Here is a 13,641-nt window from a genome sequence, read left to right on the forward strand (position 1 = left end):
GGCCGACAACAGAAATAAACTCAGATAGACAACACAATTTGCAGGGCCCAGTGCAAAATGAAAATGTCAGGTCCCTTATTTGAAAATTATTCAGAATTTCAAGATGGCAACAACAGAGGCTTACATCAAGGATGGGCCTCCTGAGGGCTGGTTATGTCCATGAAGTGAGTCCTGAACAAACAATGACTTCTCAGTGCCCTCCAGAATGACAGCAGACTGGCCAGGCCTCCTGGCCTGCCGCTTGGAGGGAAAGCCAACACCTTGGCGGGTGCTTGGCGGGAGCCAACACCTGAGACTGAGCCCGAGGCCACCCCACACACCTGGCCCTTCTGCAGAGTCAGAAGCCTGGACAGCATGTGGGAATTGGGGAGTCTGAGGACCCACAGCACTCATCTACCACAGCTAGGGGACATGCCGTTGGATCTCCAGGCAGGGTGAACTGAGCTGACGAGCGAGTCCACTAAGAGGCCATCCCTGGGGACCACTCAGCCCCTCATGGCACAGGGGTGGGGGGCGACAGAGAGTGGCAACATCTGGGAGGTTGTGGCTTTGGTCTGGGGTCTGGGTGGGGGTTGTGGCAACAGGTCCCAGGGACCCTTCATCACCACCCTTTCAAAAGAAGAGGACCTGGATCAGCGAGGTCCTTCTGGGCCAGGCTCCTGATGCCCACGGCAGCCCTGCCCCTGGGAGCAGCTCCAGGCTGCTGCTGAAGAAGAGAGGACAGGGCTCTGGGTGGCACATGCCCTTGGGGCTCGGGAAAGACAGCTACACCTTATCAACAAATAAACCTGCGCTTGGCACAGCTGGATGCCAAACTGCCGGCGGCGGGGCGGGTGGGGGGTGTTGGAGAAATGCCCACTCCGCATGCTGCTGTGCCCGGGCGGCCGCCACCAGCGACTCCTTGAGCTGCTCCCTTAGGAATGGGGCACGTGGCAGGCACCTACAGGGTGGCCTTATTCCCAGAGCCCACAGTCCAGGGGCGGACCCAGACTAAGCTGAGAGTAACTCCCCAAACTAACTGAAGCCGGCACAGGACAGGCCTGGCCGTGACAGAGGGCGGCGAACACTGCAGCCTCCTTGGGACATGTGCTGAGGTGGGGGACCAGGTTGGCAGAGCATTAGCTCATGTGGAGGGCAAAGGCCTGCGCCAGGATTTGTGTGTGTGAGAGTGTGTGTGTGTGTCACAGTGTGTGTGTCACAGTGTGTGTCACAGTGTGTGTGTGGTATAGTGTGTGTGAGTGCATGTGTGTGTGTGAGTGTGTGTGTATGTATCACAGTGTGTGTGTGGCACAGTGTGTGGCACAGTGTGTGTGTGTGTGATCATGTGGGGGGGCACAGTGTGTGTGTGTATGGTATAGTGTGTGTGTGTGTCTAGTGGGTGTGGGTGACAGGGACTAGCAGAGGCTTAGCAGGTCAGGAAGTAGCCTCCCCTTGTTGAAGCAAAATGATAAATAGGCCATCAGGCTGGAGGGGACACGGGAACAAAGAGATGCGGGTGTCAGGGATGGGCAGGTGGGGCAGTTACAGTCCTGAGAGCCTGGCTGGTATCAGCGAGTCCCACAGAGGGGCCATTAGGTCATTAGGATCATCTTTCAGACAAGAAGATGCGGTTTCCTCTCCCTCCACCTCATGTCCAACCAGGTTCTGTCCACACAACCCATCTGTCACCATCTGTTGGATCCAGAGCCTCCTCCCGGTCCCCTCTGCTCTACCTGGTCCAGGTGGCCAGTGCGTCTTGCCTAGGCCACACTCTGGCCTCCTGCTTGCCCATCCATCTCTTTCCTGGCTACTCCACAGCAGCTACCCCTGTGGTGTCCATGAAGACAAAATCCTTCTTGTGGTCCACAGGGTGCCCCCCATCGGCCACTGCCTGCTCCTCAGGCCTCTGTCCCTCGATGCTCCAAGCAAACTTCTCTCTGTTCCCCAGGGCCGCTGGCTGCCTCTTACCTCCCAGCCCTGGCCCGCAGGACACCTCTGTCTGAGACACGGCCTGTCTCTGGTCCTTAACCTGGCAGATTCCTCCTGGACTACTAATCATCAGGGGAAACCATTTCCTCCAGTTAGCCCTCCCTGGCCCCCAGACCAGGTCAGGGCCCTCCAGGTCCCCCATTCCTGCTGATCCTAGTGCCAGATCGTCCACACCACTAGGACAGAATACCATGGGGCAGGGATTTTCGTGGGCTTTATTTACTATCATCTCCTGATGCCTGACAAGCGGCTGGTACTCCATAAATCTTGTTTGAATAAATGGCACCTGCAATTCTTTTTTGTAATTGTCTGTTGCTTTTAGACTGTAGTCTCCTTGAAGACAGGACTGTGTTGATTCATCAGTTTAATCTCAGCACTCAGTATAGCAAGGGTGCTATACTGGTGCATGGTAAGTGATAAATATCAGTGGAGTACATTCAAATATTTTTAAAAAAAATTAAAGCTAAATTTTTTAAAGAATGATGAAGTGGTCAACAGATGAATGAATAAAGAAAATGTGGTATATATACACAGGGGAACATTATTCAGCCTTAAAGAGAAATGAAATTACAGCATTTGCTGGTAAATGAATGGAAATGGAGACTATCATACAAAGTGAAATAAGCCACTCCCAGAAAACCAAAGACCGAATGTTCTCTCTGATATGCAGTTGCTACCTCACAATAAGGTGGGGAGGAGGAATAGAAATACTTTGGATGAGACAAAGGGGAATGAAGGGAAGGAAGAGGGAATGGGGATAAGAAAGACAGTGGAATGAATCGGACTTCACTACCCTGTGTTCATATACGAATACGTGACCAACGTAATTCCACAACATGTATAACCAGAATGGGAAGTTGTACTCCATGTATGCAAAATATGTCAAAATACATTCTACTGTCACATATAACTAAAAAGAACAATTTAAAAAAAAAAAGAATGAAGTTGTCTGTGGAATAGATCGTGAAGATGCATTGCTATGTGAAAAAGCAGAGTTGGGTGTATGATATATTGTCCATTCTGTAATAAGAGACTGAAATAAGACTTCATATTCGTTTTTGCACAGACATAAAGAACACTCTAGAAGGATGTACAAAAAATCAATAAAAAGTAGTTACCTTTCATAGGAGGGATTGGGCAAGTGGGGTTAGCAGAGAGATCAAGTCCTAGTATAATTTTACATTTTGAATTTCCAATTATTTGAATCTATTACTCAACCAAAAATGAAAAAGAAGAAAAATAAATATTGAATCCAAGGTTGACAAATTCTGATTCACCTACAAGAGAAGGACACAGACATAAAAATTCTCCCAAGCCCCCGTGCCCATGTCTCCCAGTGGGGTGGGTCTGGACTGTCTGCATGACTGAGGGAACTTGGGGGTGTCACTTCACACCTCAGAGTGTCCACTGCTCAGCTGGATAGTAGGGATGACAATGCTTAGCTCAAAGAGTTCCAGTTATGTATGTAATGGACCTACCTCTCAGGAGATGCTCAATAAATGGTGGTTATGATTAGGTCAGGATCAGTCATGGGGACATTTGTTTTAAATCTATTTGTGAATTCAAGCACAAGACTCTGGGATTCCCCATTGGAAGTTAAGAGTACAGTGAATGAGAGCTGAGCTGGTAAGCTTACTAAAAACAATTTTAAAAAAAAGAGCTGAATGAATGAATGAACAAATGAAAAGATTGATCAATTCTTTTCCTATCTCCCCATATGAATGACCTCCGGGATTCAAATTCTCTGTTGACCATTGTAGTAACTTAAAACAAACAAGATTTTTTTACCTGCCTAGAGTCTTTAAAAGCAGATAGTTAGCTGGATGCCATGATACGTGCCTATAGTCCCAGCTACTCAGGAGGTTGAGGCAGGAGGATCACAAGTTCAAGGTCAGTCTCAGCAACTTAAACCCTGTTTCAAAATAAAAAAATAAAAAGAGTTGGGGATATACCTTAGTGGTAGAGCACGCCTGGGTTCAATCCCCAGTTCCAAAAGAATAAAAATAAAAGGAGGTAACTGACATACTCAGCCCCAGGAAGATTCTGCCTCCTGCTCCAAACTGGACCAAAGACCCTGCAGGAGGACCGCACCTTGTCTTCACTGCCCGACGATGACTGCCACAGCTCTGGGTCACGACAGTTCCTTGTGAATATGAATGCACATTGGGAGGAGAGGGCATTGGCGCTCCCAGGCATTTATTTACCCTTGGGTCTGTCTCTCTGGATCCATAGTTTCCCTTGACCTTAAAGCCCCAGGAACATTTGTCTTACATACAACAGCCCATGCTTAAATGAAATTAAATGGTTTCCAAACCCTGAAAGTGAAAGGGACTGATATAAATGCCTTTTCTGTTTCAGGCTAGCTCTGGTGGAGGGAATTTCCTGTGGAGTCGTGGGGCAGTGTACTTGAAATCAGGTCATTTTTTTCAAGCATTTCTGTGACCTTGAGCCAAACTCATTTCTGGCCTCAGTTTTCTCCTCTGTAAAATTGGGGGTGGGGGTAATAACTATTTTTTGCTTCCTTCACAAAGATGATATAAAGATAAAATAAAATCATGGACATTTGGGTGACTGGGAAGTTATAAAGCTCTACACATACTATGACTTAGAGAAAGAATATTAGATTGGTAGTCCAAATGTTCATTTTTTTTTAAGTTACCAAATATGGGCTGAAGTCTCTTATGCACCAGGTACCACTCTGATCTCCCTATGAACGTTAATGCAGTCCTCACAACAACCCTGTGAACTGTGTGTTATATTATCATCCCCATTAGGCAGATGGGGAGACCAGGGCACTGATGTTTCTTACCCAAGTTACACAGCTCAGGTGTGGCAACCCCAGGCAGTGGGGCCCCACAGGCTGAGCCCCTTACCTGGCTACTCTGCCTTGAGTTTGAGAGATTCCAAGCTTCCCCTGCCATCCCCTGCTCTTTTGTCCTTCATTTACTCTTCCCCATATATTTACCATCCAGTTATTATTATGTGTCAGCTGCTATTTGGGGGATGGAACAGTGAACAAAACGAACTGTCATGGACCTGCCATTCCAGTAGCCACATAAGGGTCCAGAGCGTCAGGCACCATGGAAGAGGAGGAAAGCAGAACAAGCACCCAGGCCTGACCTTGGGGAATGGCGTCATCTCTTTGGACCTCTGCTCTCCTGTTATAAAAGAAGATACTGAGGCCCATCTTTCCTACCTTAAAGGTTGAGGAAGCAATCAAATGAACTAGGTGTGCTGCTAAATAAACTGTAAAATGCAGGTCCAGCGGAGGGTTGTAGAACGCATGGTTCTTGCCTCTTTGTTCCCATGGGACTTGGTTCACACCAGGGTTTCGTCATTGGCTCTGGGTCTCTGTGGCGTTCAATAAACGGAGTCCTTAGGAGCAGGAACAGGATCCTAGTACAGTGTAAGAATGAAACAAAATTATTAATATTACTGATCACTATGTATCGAATTCCCTATTAATGCCAGACACTTGCAGACTTGTTGCTGGATTTAACTTTCAGGATAGACATTATTACCCCTGTTCTCAGCGAAGGAATGGAGGCTCAGAAAGGTGAATAACTTGCTCATGGCTTTCCATCAATGAGTGACAGACCCACCATCAGAAATTGCACCTCTCCAACTCCAAAATCCATGATCTGCCACTGACCCCGACTCATCCATACGTATTCATGCAACAAATATTTCCTGAGCACTCACTATGTTTTAGATGCCTTGCCAGATGCTGGAGACACGGAGTGACAAATTAGGTGATATCTCTGTCCATAGGGAAGACAGAACAAACTAGTCACCACATAAATAAAATAGGTGCAGGTTTGATATGCTGGGATCCCACCTAGATTGGGAGGTGAAGGAGGCCTCTCTGAGGAGGGGACCTCAGAGCTGAACCCTGAGATGAGAGGGTGCTGTCCTCAGAAGATGCTGGAGGAACAGCCAACCAAGCCAAAGACCGGAGATTGGGAACAAGCTGGGAAGAAGGGGGCTGGACCTGAAAAACCCAGAGGAAGAGGGACAGGAAAGTGGAGAGATGAGAAAAGAAGGCTGGAACCACACCATGCAGGACCTGATCCCTGTCAAAGGTTTCCAGATAGTAAGTCATGTGGCCTAAAGAATGTTCTAGAAGGATATTATTAAATGTTTAAATAGCACTGGAGTTTGCTAATAACAATGTGGGTATTTAAAACTTGCTCAGAAGATAAGAGAGAAGGATGGAGAAGATGGAGCCTCAGAGAGGTGGGGTGGGCTGGGAGCCGAGAGAGGTCCAACACCTTCCCAGGTGTTTCCCTTCAGCATGGCTTCAGCTAAACCAGGTCTCATTTATCTTCCATATGACAATCATTGGTTGTAAATGGAAATAACTAGATTGATCTCCAGGCCTCTGCTGTGAGAGGGATCAGATTTATTCCCTCTTCTCTACCCGTCCCATAACTGCCAGGGGAGAGGGGCCTTTTGCACTGTTAGTGGCAGGGGATGGTTGAGCGGTTTGGAAGGTGCTTCCTAAGGCCAAACTGGCTCTCAGTCCAGATGCAGGTCAGTTTCTGCTGAAGCCTGCCCCAGAGTCAGGCTGGGTGGATTCTTATCTATCCCCGGGCAGACACGCCCAGCCTCATCCTGCTCTACTCCATGAGTTTGTAACTGGAAATAAGATGCCACCAAGCTCTGGCAAAAGGAAGGCTTTGTGAGAGCATCATACACACCTCAGACCCCTGGGTGTCCTGGGGTTGGGATGGTACTGCCGGGACCTGGCAGAGACCGCGGACGTCTGTACCATCCCTCTTCTCCTTCTGTCTTCCTCACCAAGCTCCTGTCCAGAACTCTCTTCCCTCCTGCAGAGGAGACACACCTGCATTTTAAGAAGCTAATGAGAGTGCTCGCTTCGGCAGCACACATACTAAAATTGGAACGATACAGAGAAGATTAGCATGGCCCCTGTGCAAGGATGACATGCAAATTCGTGAAGCGTTCCATATTTAAAAAAAAAAAAGAAGCTAATGAGAAGCAAACGAAAGGCCAGGCATAGTGGCCCATGCCTGTAATTCCAGTGACTTCGGAGACTGAGGCAGGAGGATCACAAGTTCAAGGCCAGGCTCAGCAACTTAGCAAGACCCTGTCACAAAATAAAAAACAAAAAAAGGACTGCTGATGTAGCTCAGTGATTAGAGAACTTGCCTAGCATGAGGCCCTGGGTTCAAACCCTAGTACCGCAAAAAAGAAAAAAAAAAAAAAAAAAAAAAGTAAAAGTTAATTACAAGAGGAACTTTAAGAAAGCAAACTTATGGAACTTGAAAACTTCTGGGAAAGTGAATAATCCCACCCATGCAAATACATAAAAATATGTAGAATTATGCTAAATTTATGTAAACCAGTCATATTTCTTCCTCTTTATTTCTAATACAACCATTCTGTGCCCCTGGAGGGATCTGGAAGTGAGGGGATTCTGGCAGAGCCCCCTGCGTTAATGCAAAGCTTGAAGATTCAAGTTTTACAGACTTCTCTTTCCTGGAATTGTAGATTTCTTCCTTGGACTCCACTGCTGTGACCATAGCCCATCCTTGGAAGGACCTCGGGGAAACACTTTACTAACCAGCTCTGCCAGACTTTCTTTAAGTTGTAGAGAACAAAATAGCTTTATTTATTTATTTATTTATTTATGTGGTGCTGAGGATCAAACCCAGTGCCTCACACATGCTAGGCAAGCGTCTACCACTGAGCCACAACCCAGCCCGCCAGACTTTGTTTCTCTTTCCTTTTTTGTGCGGGCAGGGATACTGGGGATTGAATCCAAGGGTGCTTTATCACTGACACTTGCCTTGAACTTGTGATCCTCCTGCCTTAGGCTTCCAAGTCACTGGCATGACAGACGTGTACCCCCATGCCCCAAAACCCACCAGACTTTGTCCTAGTGACGGGACAGAACATTGACATACCATACTCAGAGATGACTAGGAGGGAGGAGCTAAAGAGACTTGCAATACCATCTTTTTATGCTAATGACATGCAAATACAGTTGGTTTTCCTTTCCTTGGCCCTATGAAGCCAAGAAATGACTTGTCTGTGTGCAGTGGACCAAAAAGAGGCTGGAGAGAGCTGAAGGGAGAGAGAGCAGAGAAAGAGAAGTCCAACAGCCCCAGCTGACCCTCATTTCCATTCCCACCCCCAGACACAGTGACCCCAGAAAAGGACAGCTGGCCAGGCAATCCAGCCAACTTGGAGAGAGCTGCTGTTCCAGGCATGGAGCTGGGCACACGGGGTACGGGGAGACTACCTGTGTTTCTGAGCGGTAAGACAGGTGCTGTCTCCTTTCACCCCACCCTGGGGAGTGCCTCTGGCCACTTCCCTCCACCTGAATAGAGATTATCTCCCTGCGGTCCATTATCTCCTACAATTGCTCCTAAATGGCAATATCCCCAGTGCCCGCCCAGCACTTGAACCCATTCTGGCCAGGAGGATTAGTTCCACAATAGCCCTCCACAGCCTTTGTGCCTGTGTTTGCAGCAAATATTGAAGCTCTCTCCTGAAACCTATTATAGGCCACCAGGACAAAGGCTTTCCTCAGGTCTTCAGGACAGAGCCAGTGCCAGGATGTTCCTTGCCGCCTCACCTGCCACTCCTTCTCCAGTTACCTCCAGCGGGAAATGATCCACATTTAGATGCGGCATCTCTGCCAAGGCAGTGGGCAGAGTGGCGCCATGGTGCCCACATCCAGGTGTTCCCACTCAAGGGGAAGCAGGGAGCTGGACATGCTGAGGTGGGCAGGTGTCACAAGAAGTTGGGACATGGAAGTATGGAGGGGGTTAGCGCAGCTGGCGCCGAAGACAAACGCAGGCGCACTGTGCTCCTCTGCCAGCAGGCGCTTCACCAGTGCCGTCTTCCTGGGACAGTCCTGCCTCCCACCTCCAGCCTAGTTTCCAGAGGCCACTTTTTACTCATCCTCCGGGTCTCAATTTAGACTTCACTTCATCACCTCCTCCAGAAAGCCATTCTTGCCCCCCAAGTTTAGTTGTCCCTTTTTGGTGCTCACATTTGCATCTGCAAGTGTGACTGACCACCTGCTCGCCCCTGCTTCCCTTGCTCCTCCAAAACCCCAGTCTCTGAGCAACCAAGGACAGTTCACTATCACGTCCACACATCTGGCACAACTCCACCGCAGGACAGACAGACGCAACGGACTGGATGAGTGAATGGCTTCAGCAAGTGCATCCTGGGGCCTCAGAATTCTGGTCCAAGTGGGGTTGGGGTCATGAAGGGCCCTGAGGGATGGACAGAGAATCTTCCATAACCTTCTATAGACATCTCAGTTGGTGAAGTGAGTGCCCAGAGAGTCTTCAACCATGGGACCCTGGATCTCTGAACCAACCCAAACCTGGCATCCTCATCTGACAAGTGAGAAGAACAACATCAGAAAGATGGATAAGAGAAATGCAAATCAAAACTACCCTAAGATTCCATCTCACCCCAAGCAGAATAGCAATTATCAAGAATACAAGCAACAATAGGTGTTGGCAAGGATGTGGGGAAAAGGGTACACTCATACATTGCTGGTGGGGCTGCAAATTGGTATAGCCACTCTGGAAAGCAGTGTGGAGATTTCATAGAAAACTTGAAATGGAACCAGCATTTGACCCAGCTATCCCAGTCCTTGGTCTATACCCAAAGGACTTAAAATCAGCATACTACAGTGAGGTAGCCACATTAATGTTTATAGCAGCTCACTTCACAATAGTCAAACTATAGAACCAACTTAGGTGCCCTTCAACAAATGAATGAATCAAGAAAATGTGGCATGTATACACAGTGGAATACTATTCAGTCTTAAAGAAGAATGAAATTATGGCATTTTCAGGTAAATGGATGGAGTTGGAGAATATCATGCTAAGTGAGATAAGCCAATGCCCCCAAACCAAAGGCCAAATGATTTCTCTGACAATTGCATGAAGATACATAATGGGGTGGGGAGGCAAGAATGAAGAAAGGATGGATTGTGTAGAGGGAAATGAAGGGTAGGGAGGGGGCAGGGGTAAGAAAAGGTAATAAAATGAGACAAACATCATCACCCTACGTACATGTATGATTACACAAACGGTGTGACTCTACTTCATGTACAACCAGAGAAATGAAAGTTGTACCCCCTTTTGTGTACAATGAATCAAAATCTAAAAACTTTTTAAAAAGAAAATTTAAAAACAGATGGGGTAGGTGATGCTCTGGAACACGAGGGAGCTGTGTGCTGATGCAGGAATGCTAAGCGGAGGGATTTACAGAGCCCTGCTCAGGGGAGGGACCACCTCCTGAGAAGAAACAGGAGTTCTTGGGGTAGTCACCCTGCTGCCATCCTGTCACAGGTTCTGTGTAGGACAGGACGTGGGGGAACCTGCTTCTGGGACAGAGAGCCGGGAACTTGAGGAGGAACCCTAGGGCCTGAGAGTCCCTGGCCACACTTCCTGGTCCCATTTCACTCCCCTGTCTACTGAAAGAAAGGCACCTGGCCAGACAGGATGGAGGCTCCTTCCAGCCACTTACTGGGCAAGTTACTCATTCCTCTTCCCTCAGTTTCCTCTTTTTTAAAGCAGAGATAGTAGCCGTGCTGCTTCATAGGATTGCTAGGAAGCTTAAATGAAATAAACTACATAAGATATCTACTATAGCTCCCAGCACATACATCCTCGTTAAACACCATCTAGTCCTCCTTCTGCCCTTCCCCCACCCGTCTTGGTTCAGGGAACCTCAGAGGTCAGCCTCCCATTTTGCAGAGGGAGAACCCAGAGAGGCTCAGAAACTTACCAGAAGTAACCGGTGACTCAGGACCTTTTGGACACAGACCCGGGGTGCGCAGGTTTCTACTCCCACTTCCTGTGGCTTGGGGTTTGAATCATCCGCTCATTGCTTCATGTGTACAAGTCCAGGCCACCTTCTGAGGTGGTGACAAGTGCTTTTCCTCTGTTCCTTTCAGCCCCTTGGCAGTGCTGGGCTTACACACCCTCTGGTGGCACAGATGGTGTCCTGAGAGAGGGATGGAGAGGCAGGCTCCCCGGGAGGAGCCTGAGCCGAGTGCTGGGCAGGGGTATCTGAGAGGCCAGATGTCCAGCTGGGGGTGGGGAACGAGGCTGAGGTGATTCTGGCAGCCAGGGGCTCAGGGAGGGCACCCTGCAGACCTGGCCAGCCAGGCTGGGGCCTCAGTTCTGAGGCAGAAGTTTCCCAGCAGTCATGTGGAAAGGGGCTCCTGTGGAAACGTGGCTTCATACTTCAAAACCGGCAGCCAGTCAGCTTTCTAGATGCATCCCTGCGTGTGCCATGGAGGCGGCTGGCAGGGGAAAGGGCACTCACAGAGGACCTATATCTCACACAGTGGAAGGTAACTCCACAGAAGGGCACTGCCACCTGCCACACAACCCCCTCACTCCCACCAAAGTCCCTGGCACATTCTCTCTCTTGGGGATCCAAGTCATGCCTGGCTGTTCAGGTAAGAACCACACCTGTGCTTGCCACTAGGTATCTGTCCCCGACTGGGAACAAGGAGATTTCCAGCCAGACAGAGCTCCCCACCTGACCTTCAGCTCACAAGGGAGGGATCGAGTGTCTCTTGTTCAAGGCTCTCTTCCCTATACTGACCAAGTGCCAGGCACACAGACACTAAAGCTTACTTGAAGAATAAAGGAATGAACTGTCCTCAAAAAATCTGAGGCTACAAGTCTCCGCAGCCTTCTTCCAGGACCCCGTCAGTAGCTCGCAAGCCTGGTCCTCTCACTGAGCCTGTCATCTAATCTGGGATTGTTTGGTCAAGAGTCTAGTAAATAAGCCTCTTCAAGTTCTGGGTGGTGAGAAGGTGCCCCCTCAGCCTTTTCTGGAATAAGTAAATCCTAAAAATATCTTTCCTCACTTCCTTGGCGCTCCTCTTGGCCCATCTCCAAGCCCTTCCTCAGATTTCCTCTTTGGACCCAAACCTGAACATTCCTGGCTGGCTCCTCTGGCGGGAGAGGGCTCTTGTGTGAGGTGGGGGGTGGGGAGTGGCCGGGAGGTGAGAAAACAATTTTCTGCCTCAAAGGCATCCAGCCAGGGGAGAGCCTTTCTGCCTGGGTTTCTGCTCATTCAACTGGTCTTATCTCACCGCCACCAACACAGACTCCTTCCTGGCATCCTGGGAGATCAGCTCCTCCCCAGCAGGGGACAGTGTGATGACCTCATGTGGTGGCTCTAGACTATTCCTGAGAACTAAGTATTCCTAAGAACTCCTGGAAACTTGGTGAGAATTCAGATTCCTGAGCCCCGTGACCCCAAATTCTTATTTCAAGGTCCTGGGGTGAAGTCCCACCAGCTCATTCTTAACAAGCCCCCCCCACTCCACACTAGGAGGAGGCTGGCTCTTCAGGAACTCTGCTCCTAGACTGCCTTTGCAGGAGACCAAAGGGTCTGATCAGAGGGGGGCTGACCAGCAAGGAAGCAGAGGGGAGGAAGAGGTGGAAGCCGTGTAAAGCCAGGATCTTGGCTCTGGCCACCTCAGGAAAGGAAAACCCTCTCCCACCAGTCCCCAACCCAGGGCCCAGAGCAGAGGCAGCCAGTGGAAGGAGGGTCAGTAATTCCTGGAGAAGAGAAGAAATAACAGAGCACTAGCTGTGGCTTCTGCAGTGACAGGGGTTTCAGTCAGTCCCAAGGCACCTAACAGACAGAGATGGATGTCTAGTGGGTGAAGGAGTCTGATTGCTGGACAACAGAGGGAGAAGACCAAGGAGTGGCTGACCCCGCCCCGAGAGAGTGGCCCCTCATTGACCAGTAAGGCTGCCCAGTGTCTGTCCAGTCTCTGCTCCCTCAGCAGGGTGGTGTGGGAAGCTATCAGCCAAAGGCATGCTTCGTCGAGTAGACACTGTTCAGCCTCTGCTGCCCTGGCCTCATCACACCACTGGACACCCAACCCTCTACCCCCACTGGAGGACCTTCCCTCTACATCCCCAAACTCTTCGAAGCTCAGCACAAGTCCTCCAGAGCCTCCCACCACCTCTCGGGCTCAGCGAGTTCTCCCAATACTCCCCAAATCAGAGTCACCCCTCAGCCTTCTCTCTACCACTGACTTCTACACTCCCCAAGAGCAAACCTAGGACTGCATGACCCACCTCCTTAAATGGTCAGGTCCCAAAGAAGTTCAAGGTAACCAAAGATGTGTGTTATGACCTGGACGAGCATCCCCAAATGTTCATCTGTGCCTGGTACCCAGGGTGGTGGTATAGGGAGGTGCTGTGATGTTTAAGAGGTGGGGTCTTACGGGAGGTCCTTAGGTCGCTGAGAGTTCGCCAAGGCAGGAGGGAGGAGGGAAACTCACTTCCTAAATTCTTACCCTCCTGGTATCCCCAGGGAAGTTTCCGCAAGGTTCTAAAGCCAGTGTAACTTAGCAGCAGCTTACAGACCCATGCAACCCGGAGCTCTTCTGCTCTTGGGTGATCGCCTCTCTCTACCCCTCCGCCTGTGCCAAAGTCCTATGGTGGGGGGACACACTGTGACCCAGAACTTTCCCACACACTCACTTGTTCATTCAATAATCACCTGTTGGTAATTGATGCTTTCCACATCACTCTTTAAATCAAATATTGTCTGAATGTGTCCTTGCGATTTCCACCTATGACTATGGGTCAGGCAGTTGCTAGACATTGAGGATGCAAAAGCGAAAAGCACAGTCTAGCA

At 49.3% G+C, this 13,641-nt stretch overlaps 1 non-coding gene across 1 annotated transcript; it reads left to right on the forward strand.

Annotated features, from left to right (window-relative positions):
- Nucleotides 1-6,838: 6,838 nt before the first annotated feature.
- On the forward strand, nucleotides 6,839-6,945 carry LOC124962521 (U6 spliceosomal RNA). Its single transcript, XR_007104528.1, has one exon. It is a non-coding gene; the product is annotated as a U6 spliceosomal RNA (small nuclear RNA).
- The last annotated feature ends 6,696 nt before the right edge of the window (nucleotides 6,946-13,641 follow it).

This window comes from Sciurus carolinensis, chromosome 12 (genome assembly GCF_902686445.1).
Source record: "Sciurus carolinensis chromosome 12, mSciCar1.2, whole genome shotgun sequence".
Taxonomy (NCBI): domain Eukaryota; kingdom Metazoa; phylum Chordata; class Mammalia; order Rodentia; family Sciuridae; genus Sciurus; species Sciurus carolinensis.